Here is a 12435-nt window from a genome sequence, read left to right as displayed (position 1 = left end):
GCCAGTATAGCCTTCATGTAGCATGTGTGATGGACCCATGCATGTAGTTTGAATGGCATCTTATGAGTATCCTCACTTTTGAACCTTTAGATTTTATTCTGAAAATACATTCTGTATTTTCACTAGCTACCTGGCAGTGACTTTAGGAGGATCTATTCAAAGATATTGAATATTAATAACTACGTTTTCACTAATGTATCACCTGAAAGTTGTTTGTGTTAGTTTAGAATGAGCAATCTATATCTACACAAAATGTCTGTCTTGGAAACCACCATCTTGAATTTACTTTTGTTGGAATGTCAAACATGCAAGTTATGTAATGGTATCAATTAAATTATTGTCTATAACATTGTCTATAACAATGGGCTAAATGTATTGTATATAACATTAAAGGTTGTATTGTATTGTGAATGACAATGTGTACATAATTTCTCACCAAATTAATCAGGTGCTTGATTAATTACAGCATTAACCTGTTAAACCCAAACGTTTCACTAGAAATGTTGTAAATGTGCTTGACACTTGTGAATCTTACCCTTTAACTTAATGAATAGTTAAACAGCATACACAAATGAAATAGGTGCACTTTTAATGTCAAATCATAATTCCTTGTCTCTTGGCTACATTAGTCAACTCAGATGTGTTTTTTCACTTCCTTTTGTTGGACATATTGTGCCTTATCCTGTAAAACATACAAATAAAAAATACAAATCACCTTATTCACAGAACATCTGAAGTGTACAACAAACATAGCTAACCTGTGACATGCTTTACATGTACTATGCCTGTGGTTGTTTTACAAAATAAAAAAAGAAATATATAAAATCATAAGAAACCATTTTGCAAATTCAAAAAATTTAACAAAAAATTTGCACAACCAGTTCAAGTTCCCTATTGTAGTGAAATAATGATGGCATGACTGCGAAGGGCCTGTGTGCATTAAGAGCTGCAACCACAACATGTATTTTTAATTAGGCACAAAATTAATAAATGAACTAATTAACCTGAAATTCCATTTTCCACTACCTACATATTGTAATAAACCCTAGTTTAAGCTTACTCAAACTGTCAATACACAAAGACAAATATGCAATTATTGTTAACATAGAAAATAGTTTGTGAAAACTGTACTTGAAGTGGCTCTATACAAACAGAGACAGAAGTAGTGAAATACAGGTTCCTGGTATAAAGTCATAACATCTGACATTTGCAAAAAACATAGAGCCCTTAGTTTTTGCATGAATGCAGGAGAACTGACGACAAACTGCACCTATAAAAGGCTTTCAAGGTAAGAATAGCAGCTTCTTTCTTTTTTTCTAGAAACCTTGGCTTGGCAACAGCATGGCCACAATTGTTTTTGAGGGGCCACATATTGTGCTACATAATGTCCATCACCCAGACGGTGCTCTCAAGGACTTCATTGAATTCAGCCGAAGGTCAGGGAAATTTTCAGAGCAGTCAGGTAGCTGTAGGAACATTCAACATGTCCGTCCAATTGGTCTTCTTGTGAAATCCGTCATTTCTGTAAATTCAACAGTGATGGTGTCTGACAAAATCAAATGTGCAGAATCTTCCAAGTTTTTCTTCATCCAGTTCCCTGATATACCTTCTGAGATGATGTTCGATCTCTTTTTGCTTTGCCCTCATATCTGCTGGGAACTTCAACAGCCTTAACACCTTCTTAGCTGTGGGTTTAAGATCAGCATACATCTTTGACAGCTTTTCATAATTCAGACTGATCCGTGATTGTGTGATGTCCCTCCAACAATCAATAACAAACATAGGCTTTTGAACAAGTTCTTTGTGGGAAATCTCCATCAGAATTTGTGGAAGGGTGTCTGCTGAGGGTTTTCTTCTGCATTCGTAGTTGTCAAGGACCTCCAACAGGTCATCAGGTTCAACAGAGGAGAAATCTTGTAAGGCTTGCCTGAGGATCTCTCGGTCTTGGCAGCTTACAAAGTGACGAAAGGCTTTTGTCAGATCACTGTGCACTGCTCCAAATAACATCTCCTCAAAAAAAGGGGGCGCAAGCTTGCTAGGAATGTAGTGGCAGTCTTGGTATCCTCTCAATAAAATTCTGCCGATGGCTTTCCATGTGTCAGCCTTGAAATCATGTCTGATGAAGGGTACTTTCATTGTTGTCCCGAGTGTGCAACGATCATAGAATTCGCGCCAAAATGCCCTGAAGACATCTCTCAGAACCCCTGACCCACTACCAGCTTCCTCAGATTTATCTGGGAGTAATCGTCTCACTGCCAGTGGTCTGGTTAGAGTCTCTGGGTCAGAAAATGCTTCAATTATGTCATTGAAGCAATTTGCATGGTGTATAGTGATACATTTTGTTTGCGGTGCATGGTCAGGTGTTTCAGGCTGATAAATCAGTGTGTCATCAATATCTCTGGTACAATAAAATGGATCTCTGAGACCACTGGGTAATCTGTGACATGATCTGTAGCAAGTGAGTGATCTGTGACAACGGGGTGATGCAGACTGACCTGGTCCTGTGCTGTGGAACTGGACTCCTGAGACAGGGATTGGCTGTCAGAAACTTCAATAATGTCATCCTGGTCCTCAAAGCTAGATTCATCATTGTGTTCAGACTCAGTAGCAGATGCATCTTCACCTAATTGTGGTTTTGGCTGAGTGGCAATGTAGAAACAGAGCTTGGGTAGTTTGACAGTTTCATATATTTTGCCAATTGAGACATCATCAGAAAAAGAGTTTTGTTTGAAGTCCCATACATCAAATGTGAAGTCTGAGTTATGGTCTTTACTTGAAACACCATTTGGAAAAAAAAGACTCTTTCCCTCTTTCAGGATGTCATTAAATCCACTATTAATGTCCATAGCAACCTTTCTGGTGCCCCCTCTTTGTTTTGCTCTAACCTGTTTAGTTTCTTGGTGTATCCAACCTATCTCAATAGTCCGTGTAGTTAGCCTTTGTCCAGATGTAGGTTTAGAGGTTTGAGGCTCCTCTTGACTTTCTTTGGTTTCCTTTCTTAGTTTCATTTTCTCCCTGAGCTTTTCAAGAAGACCCAGTTTTCGCTTTGAGGCTGGCTTTTGATGTCTGCAAAAATTGAAAAGTGCAATTCTGTCTCCATATGAGCGAATGTATTTGGCCAAAGCTGAATCATCCATAAGCAGGATGACATCTATGTCGATCTGTGAAGCAAAGGAAAACCATGAAAGGGGAAAGAATCATCAGTTTAATAGCTACAGCCTTTTTATAGTATTCCATTTCAGGGTTCCATAATTGACGTATAATTACTATGTAGTTTAATTTTGTCATTCTTTCTGTATGTGGAATAATTAAGTGAGGTCTGCAACCCATTCACATTACTTGATAGGTGCTCTTCAGGTGCTCTTCCTGGACTTTTTGCATGTGAATCTATCTGTAAGGAATCAGCTGTGACTATGCTTGACTCTAAATGAACCCACTAGGCATACTGAAGCATCATAAGAATCATGGTTGACAAAATGAAGGGTCAATGTCAATCTTGAATTCACACTAGAACCAATTGTACTGTCCCTAAAGTGCAAACCTTGCCCATCAAACACAGACAGATTGAAGAAAATGCTTATACAGTAATTAAGAGAATTTAAGTTGATAATTGACCCAGGCCTGTCTATCGTTAAGCTCTTTGTCAGGATCCTGATTATTTGAGGTTAAGTCAAACTGAAATAGGTTGTAAGTACAAAAAATATTATTCAAATCACAAGGGAATTAGCAATCCTGTTAAATGAACTTTGTCTTTCTCAGAGAATAAATTAATTAATTTGTTAACCTTACCCAGGGGATACCTGGCTAGCCTGTCAACTGAACTTCTGCATCTCAGCTGCCATATACGCACCTTTTGCTCCTCCATTAGTGTGAGGGCTTCCTCTGGGACCCCCCGATCTCGTAGGAAATCTATCACGGTGATTGACATTTTTGCCAGGTACATGGAACTGGTGTTCTGGCAAATTATGGTCTTTTAACATTGACATAAAAGAGTCACATGAGGTTCACTTGAGCTATTCGTTTATAGTTGAATAGTAACGACAATCAAGATGGTGCTCCGTTTCTATCTTTCTTTGATAGCATCTAATTTTTTTAGGATAGTGGGCTGTTGATGACTTCAGTTCTGCTAGGCTGGTAACGTCAAGGTTAAGCATAAATAAATAGTGATATGACTGATATGATACAGCTTTTGGTTAAGAATACAGTTGCACCGCTTCAGAAACTCACCTTTACATAACTGTAACTCATATCTACGATGTTGCCTACATGGCAGCTGGCATGGCCGACAGTCGCTGTAATGTGATCAGTGTGATAAAGGAGTTGAATTTCTTCTTGTCATTTCAACTTTAATCTCGACATTTCGACTTTATTCTCAAAATAGTATTTCCACTTTATTCTTGTCATGTCGACTTTATTCTCGAAATGCAAAATAAATTAAAAAAAATCTTCCTCCTTATTTTTTTTCCTTTGATGTGGCCCTAATGCTCCATCGTATATTTAAGTCCCTCCCCCACCGGCGGGGAAAATAACTCCACAAAGTGCCGGTAGCTAGCTAAAAACACGACATTTAAGCATGTTAAATGATTATTTTAGCACACTTTGTCTACCAGAGAGGAAAGGTTAGCTGTTAGTAAGCTACTGTTAGTTATGTATTAGCAAGCTAAGGCACTTGCAAACATAGTACCATAACTTTCTGATGTATCCACATTCCACTAGTGATGGGCGAACAAAGCCTTGTGAAGCCTCTGAAGCTTCTTCCTGATTGTATCGCAAAATGATCCGAACTATCAAAGCATCGAAGACAACACAGTGACATCTGGTGGTCAGCAGAAATGACAGCGGCTATGAACTCGACACAGCCAAACGAAGCTTACAGCATGAACGTAGGAGAGACGCATGCATATGGCATGACATGACTGAACTTGAATTAAATGACATGAACATGACATGACTGAAATAAAAATATAAAGCCTATGTTTGAATGTTTGAATATAACATTATAATATAATAATATAAACTACTGTGATCAGGATTTGAATGTAATTATGTTTAATTAGGCTAAATATGGATTTAATAAACTGCAGCAACAATGCCACATTCTACCACTACGTAGAATTACGTACAGGTGTATGTAAGTAGGCTAATTTCCATTAATAGGCTAATCAAATAAATTGCAAGCCACACTCATAAACCCCGCGATGTTCCAGTGAATTCTAACGGGCCATTGGTAAGCACGCAGCGACATGAAGCGAAGCTTGTGAATGCTTAGCCTACTACATATGCCTTTTTAATTTCAACTCATCTCGCAACATAGCCTACGTTGGAGGAAAGGCAACGCTATGGACTGCCAATCTGATGACTGAGGTATGATTCCCACTACCGTTACATGTGGAGCAGGTGTATCGCACGTCGTGTTTTGCACGGAGGTGCCTCAACATTGAAGAGGTATTATTGTTGTATGCCAGTTCTTGTAGGCACAATAAACACCGAACCTTAAAATAATGCAATGAGTGGGACTGTTTTGAAATAAAAACCTGGACTGGCCTGTTAGAATAGCCAATTTGATCTGAATTACTAGGTAGTTAATGCATCTAGGCTACTTTGTTAAGCAGATAATGTTGTCTGAATGACAATGACGTTAATAATAATAATAATAATAATAATAATAATAATAATAATAATAATAATAATAAATATGCCTAATAAAACAGTCCATAAAACGTAGCCGGGTGTGCGCGTCTCTTATACCCCAGGGTATAAGCCACACTTCCAGACGTTCGAAAGCTTCGGACGTCATCAGTCACGTGTCACATTTCAATTTCATACACGCTCCAACACTGTTTCGAACCAGTGTGCTTTGCGGGAGTCACTACATTAAACTACACAAGTTACAAACTTTGTACAAAATGCAGCTTTAGTTTAACTTACAGACTTGTCACTTGTTTACTATACATGACATCTTGATGACACCCATGCTCTACCCTCAACCTTTAGCCATCTTGCCATCAGGAGCCAGGACGCATTTTTGAATCAGTGAGTACACTATCATACTCTCTTACTTAGCCTACCACTCAGCTAAGTGAGATTATTAGGGGCTGGTATGCAGGGTTCAAAATGAACTTTTAGGACACCAGCTAAATGGCTGGTGAGGCAAACAAATCTACCAGCCACTTGCATATTTTACCAGCATTTGGCTGATAAATGGTGTTAATATTGAATCCTGCTGTTATGTGCATGTGTTGAAGGGGAGTGCAAGGACGGTTGGTCCAACTGATTGTAGTGGGCTGGTCTAGTTCTCAAAAGTCCTGATTTTTTACCCCAGTCCAGCCCTGCTTGTGATGACACCTGAGCAACTCCCCGAAGAAGGCCACAAAGAGTGTTAAACAGTTTAGAATATTTTAGCACCAATTCAGAATGTCTATATGTAGTAGTGGTAGTAATTCAACTGTTAGTGTCATACATACTTGGGAGCTGCTCACAGCTGGGAAAAAAACAACTTTGTTTTCTTTTAGTTAGTTTTCCAAATTTGAAATTGGCAGCAGGTTTTAAAGTAGCAGTTTAAATGTCGTCTTGCAGAACATCTAAATGTGAAGTACATTTAATTTTTAGGCTTAGCTTTCTGAGCACAAGCTTTGTGATGTATAGTAAACCATATAATGTGGAATCAGGACATTGCTCCTTTAAAAATGTGCCTTTTTTTACATGTAGGCTAACTTTGAAATGAAATGAAATTGTTAAACTGTTTAATTTCAGTTCCTCAATGCTTCTGGAAAGGGTTTTGTATACTTGTGAAAGTGAAATGTTTACTTGGTCTTTTCTCTTGTGACTTGGTCCATGGGTTGAGAAGTGTTTGACATGATCACTTGGAAATTTGAAAAAGGTCTTTCTTTCTCAACTCTGACAGGCTGACTAATTTAAATGTTCATGTGGCGAGCAACAATATGATGGCTGAGATAGCCATCATATTGAGAGAAGCAACTGGCTTGTCTTATCTCTGTTCTTGTCACTCAATTCTTCTCTTTATGAGAAGGTTCTTTCTGTGTGGTTGAGCTTATTTAGATGTTTTTAGTTTCTTTTTTCTGTCTTAACAGTTTTATATACATTAATAAATAAACAGAAATTGCAGGAAGTGTTGTAAAGGTATTTTAAACACAGAGCATTGATTTCAGTGGCACTGGAACTGTGAGGCACAGTATGTTCCATGTTTAGATTGACTCACAGTTTTCCTTGATGTTATCTCAAAGTACTGAAGTTGAGATGAGTGTGAAGGAATGCAGCTTATCTACTGTTCTTTCTATGAGCGTAACAGGGCAACCACAGCTGTCTCTCTGCTGCTATTGCAGTAAAACACGTAGATGATGTGGAATCTGAGGATTCCCCTTTTTAATGAGGTAGTAATCCAGCTGGGGGAGTTCCATTGTGGGACGTCACAGCGTTGAGATAAATTATTAACCAAAAATATGTGCAGCTTCTTCTAATGTCGGGAATATTGTTTGAATACATTTCAGTTTTTACAATTAATTTAATTTAGTTATTTATCAGCTGTTCAACCCCAGACTGGGCTACCTATAGAGCCACAGGATCCCATACGAACTCCCAAGATGGATTCCAATGAATGCCCATAGCACACACCAGATGTGACCTACAGAAATAAAAAGTAGCCCAGGTCAGGACTTGGATTAGGGAAGTGAATGTGATAAGAAACAAGGGCGGACTGGCCATCTGGCATATCGGGCACTTTCCCCGGTGGGCCGACGTGCTTTTTGGGCCGACCGCCGACATGTTTTTTTGTTTTTTTTGGGCCCATGAACCGGCCCATAAAAGTGGTAGGCCTTGATCGGCAGCCCATTGTTTTTTCAATTGACACTGGGCTGGCCCAAAACACTTCAGTCAAAAAGATCACTTAGGCTAGGTTTTTCCACACACCCGCTACTTTCACAATGAAATGGACTAGTCCGTAACGGTGCGCGGCGCAAAATATAAACAGGAGTGACAGGAGAACTGGGAAGTACACAAGCTTGGAGCTTTTCTATCTGCATTGTCAGACAAAAACGCGTGATAGACCACTTCAAATTAAAGTACAGGGCCTCTTCAGTCGTGAAATGATAAAAATAAAAAAAATTATATATATATATATATTGTTGCTTGTTTTATAATTCATGAGGAGTATACCATTTTATTGTATTAATAAATGGCACTTTTTTTGAAGTATTTAATGTGTCAACTCTCACTGATTCTTGCTTACTCATTACATGGCATTAGTAGTTTTAAGGAGTAGTTGTTGGTACACATATTCAGAGGACAGGTGGTATTTGTGATCTTATGTCGTGGGCCGGTCTGGGCCAAAATGCCAGGGCCGATTTTTGGTCCCAGTCCGTCCCTGATAAGAAATGTGCCGACACCGGAAGATAAGACAGTAATAGCTCCTTTGTAATCCCCAGTGTTCAGGCTTTAGCATTTCCTACAATATGTGCACAGCTGGAAACAAAGTGAATTCTAATAACTGCTCTCGTTCAACCAATATTAAAGACCCCACACTTGACCCCACTGGTCCTATTACAGTTTTTCTCAGTCGCTATGGTACATTTCTCAGATCACAATTGACACTCTCAAAACTGCTTGTTCAACTTTCACATGATCTAGTACACTTGTCTGCTGTTTTTAACATGATCAATTGCTCATGTCATGTTGTTCATAATATATTATACTGGATGTCTGTTGAATTGTCTCACCCCCAAAAAACATCTAGTCATGCGTTCATTGAATATGTCTTTAAATGCAAAATGGTTGAACTCATTATCATAATCGGTCAAGCAAGTTTTCCATACAGTACATTCCAATTCAGTCAATCCAGTTCAATCCAGATCTTACAGATTGTTGTTGTGAATTTGTCCAGAATTGATTACTTACTCTCAGGTGAATCTTGACCTCCACTAATGGAGGGGATTGTGTGAAACATTAGATCAACCAATGATCAACCAGATCAACCTCTATGTAAAATAGCTCGGAGGTGCACCTAATGAACCTTCAATTGGCAAGCATATCTAAACAGAGCACATACACATAGTTTTGTGTTTTTTCTTTCTGAATCGCAATGTCACTGTAATTTGTTGAAAAACCAACAATAAAAGCATAAATGTGAATCCTGTCCAATCTCATGCAATCCTAATCCCACATAAAGGAATGTGGGACTTTCTACTGTTGAAATGTATGAATTCCATACCCAAAAAGTGCAGCCTGGTGCATTTTCAATCATTATCATCAAACATGTAGCCATAGTGTACATCAGAAAATACCTAAAGAGTACAATTTTATATGGACAACACGACTAAGCTTTTTGACCAAACTAAGTATCTTCTTTATGAACACTGACACAAGGATCTCGACATTCTAATGGCACTGACATGTTGAGGAATGGACTAGAGATTTTGAGCAAGTTACAGGCTTTTGCAGGTCATCCATTGCGTGGTGCTGTTTGTAATAATTGTTTTGAGAAATCGACTTACTGGTTTGCAAATGCTAAGAATGACTCAAGAAATGTACCAAAGCGACTGAGATAAACTGTAATTTGAGGGAAATCTCAAACCTCTCATTTTTAGCTAAGGTTTAAAAAAATAAAAAATAAAGGCAGATCAGAACACAGGAACTGATCTTCTTCAGGTCATGAATAACTTGCTTTCCCTTATGTCACCTAATATTAATATTAATAATAATAATAATAATACATTTTATTTATATAGCGCTTTTCATGGTACTCAAAGACACTTTACAGTAAAAACCAGCACATATATCACATTAAAAACAGATAAGCAATAAAACCAACACATAAAACAAGCATATTAGAAGCAATTAAAAACAATAAAACCAGTAACTATCAGGTGAGAAATGTAAGACTATTGTATGTGGAAAGCTAATCTGAAGAGGTGTGTTTTGATTAGTGTTTTGAATGTGTCCAGGTCAGTACAGTCACGGATGTGTATGGGTAGGGAGTTCCAGAGGGAGGGGGCTGCAATGGTGATAGCTCGGTCACCCCAGGTACGGTGTGTGGTCCTGAGTGGTGGGGAGAGGAGGTTTGCGTCAGAGGAGCGGAGATTATGTGGGGTGGGGGGTTGTGGCGGTGGAGCAGGTCTGTGAGGTAGGAAGGAGCCTGGTTATGGAGGGCTTTGTGGGTGAGGAGGAGGACTTTAAACTGGATGCGTTGGGAAACAGGGAGCCAGTAGAGGTGTGTGGGTGAGGAGACGGGCAGCAGAGTTTTGGGATGTATTGGAGTTTATTTAAGGCTTTTGCAGGTGAACCATAGAGGATGTTGTTGCAGTAGTCAATTCTGGAATCGATGAAGGCATGAATCAAAGTTTCGGCAGCAGAGAAGGTGAGTGATGTCAACATAATGTCACTTTTCCTGTCTTAGAATTTTCTTCAACGTGATAGTGACAGACAGACAGACTAATCATAGGTCTAAACAGAGCAAACATCGGTGTAATCTTTGATGGCAGCCTCAGAGGTAAATGCAGCTGTTTTCTACAGCTTCCATTTTAAAGATTTGTTTAATCGTTTTGACTATTGTCACACTCTATTCTCTATTCAGTTTGAAGCTGATTCAAAACTCAGCTGCCAGGATTTTATCTAAGAAAGAAGACCATACTTTACCAATCCTGGCTACCCGTTGCTTAGTGAAGTGATCATAATATCTTACTGATACTTTTGAGGCCCTGAGGGCCCTAAGTTATCGGGGCCCCTCACTCCTTTCCTGTTCCGAGGTCTAGACTCAAACACAGAGGTGACGCTGGTTTTGCTGCCAGAGCTCCCGGACTTTGGAATACCTGATGAGATCAGGACAGCAACTCAGTTGGCTATGTGCCTTGCTCAAGGGCATCGTGTTTTCATATTTGCTGTCGTGTTTTCGTATTTGCTGTCGTGTTTTCCTATTTGCTGTTGTGTTTTCCTATTAGCTGTCGTGTTTTCCTATTTGCTGTCGTGTTTTCCTATTTGCTGTCGTGTTTTCCTATTAGCTGTCGTGTTTTCATATTTGCTGTCGTGTTTTCCTATTAGCTGTCGTGTTTTCATATTTGCTGTCGTGTTTTCATGTTTGCTGTCGTGTTTTCATGTTTGCTGTCGTGTTTTCCTATTTGCTGTTCTGTTTTCCTATTGTGATTTGCACTTCAGGGCCACCTCAAGTTGAGTGAACTTCGATTTTCAAGGCAGGAGGTGAACTTGCATTTCCAAGTTAAACTACCTTGAATTTTCTTACAGTGAGGGGGAATTACAAGCAGCAAAGGGCCACCTTTGTGTTGGCGTTCTAAACTCCGGTGGATTTATACGGACTATGGTTAACTGCTCCTCAGATCTCTGCAGGCTAAATCCAGACAGCTAGCTAGACTATCTGTCCAATCAGAGTTTTCTGATTACACGTGGAACGTACACATGTTCCACCAAAACAATTTCCTTCCCGAGACGATTTTACAGAGGCACCTTGGCTCCGTCCGGCGCTAAGCACCGCCTAAGACGATTGTGATTGGTTTAAAGACATGCCGGGCGCCCAGATAGCTCAGTTGGTAGAGCGGGCGCCCATCTATAGAGTTTTACTCCTCGACGCAGCGGGCCCGGGGTTCGACTCCGACATGTGGCCCTTTGCGGCATGTCATTCCCCCTCTGTCTCCCCTTTCATGTCTTCAGCTGTCCTGTCAATTAAAAGACATAAAATGCCCAAAAAATAATCGTAAAAAAAAAGAAAAGCACGTTTATTTCCCATAAACGAATGCTGTGTGGACTAGCCAGACCCTCCTGTGCAGCGCTGTGGATTGTGGTTTACAATCAGGGAGTGATCGTGGTCATGGGACGCATAAACCGCAACGTAAAGCGAACCTCATGAGCCAATGTGAGGTGAGAGGTGTCACTTCCTTTTCTGCCACAAAAGTACAGTATAAAGGTGAATGGGCTACTACTTTTACAGGTAATGTTTCACGCAACTTAAGAAGGTAACAGTATCATGCCGAGTCAATTTTATTTTTATAGCCCAATATCTCAAATTTCAAACAAGAAACAACAACCAAACAAACAAGAATTACAGCATGAAGACCACATGGCCCGTAAACATTACAAGGAAAGGATCAACCAGAAACAGGCTGAATACACAGATGATGAATTAGTCAAAATCAAAAAGACAACAGACCAAAACTCTTTAGGCTTAATTACGCTGTTTTAAGAGTGAAGCGCTAAGTGCATGATACAAAGGGAATTGAAAGTTCAGCCAAATGCAGCACAGACAAAAGGTTTTACCTTCTTAGTTAACAGCAAATGTTAACTGTAAAACATAATGAAACTGTGCATAGGCTGCAACCTAGGTTAAACACTGTAGATATGTAGATAGCATCTGATGAAATCATATCGGGAGGAGACTGCGTGTTCCAACCTCGTTTGGGCTGTTTTGGAGGTTAT

Source organism: Sander vitreus, chromosome 10 (genome assembly GCF_031162955.1).
Source record: "Sander vitreus isolate 19-12246 chromosome 10, sanVit1, whole genome shotgun sequence".
In the NCBI taxonomy this organism is placed as follows: Eukaryota; Metazoa; Chordata; class Actinopteri; order Perciformes; family Percidae; genus Sander; species Sander vitreus.
Note: the sequence above shows the minus strand (reverse complement) of the source record.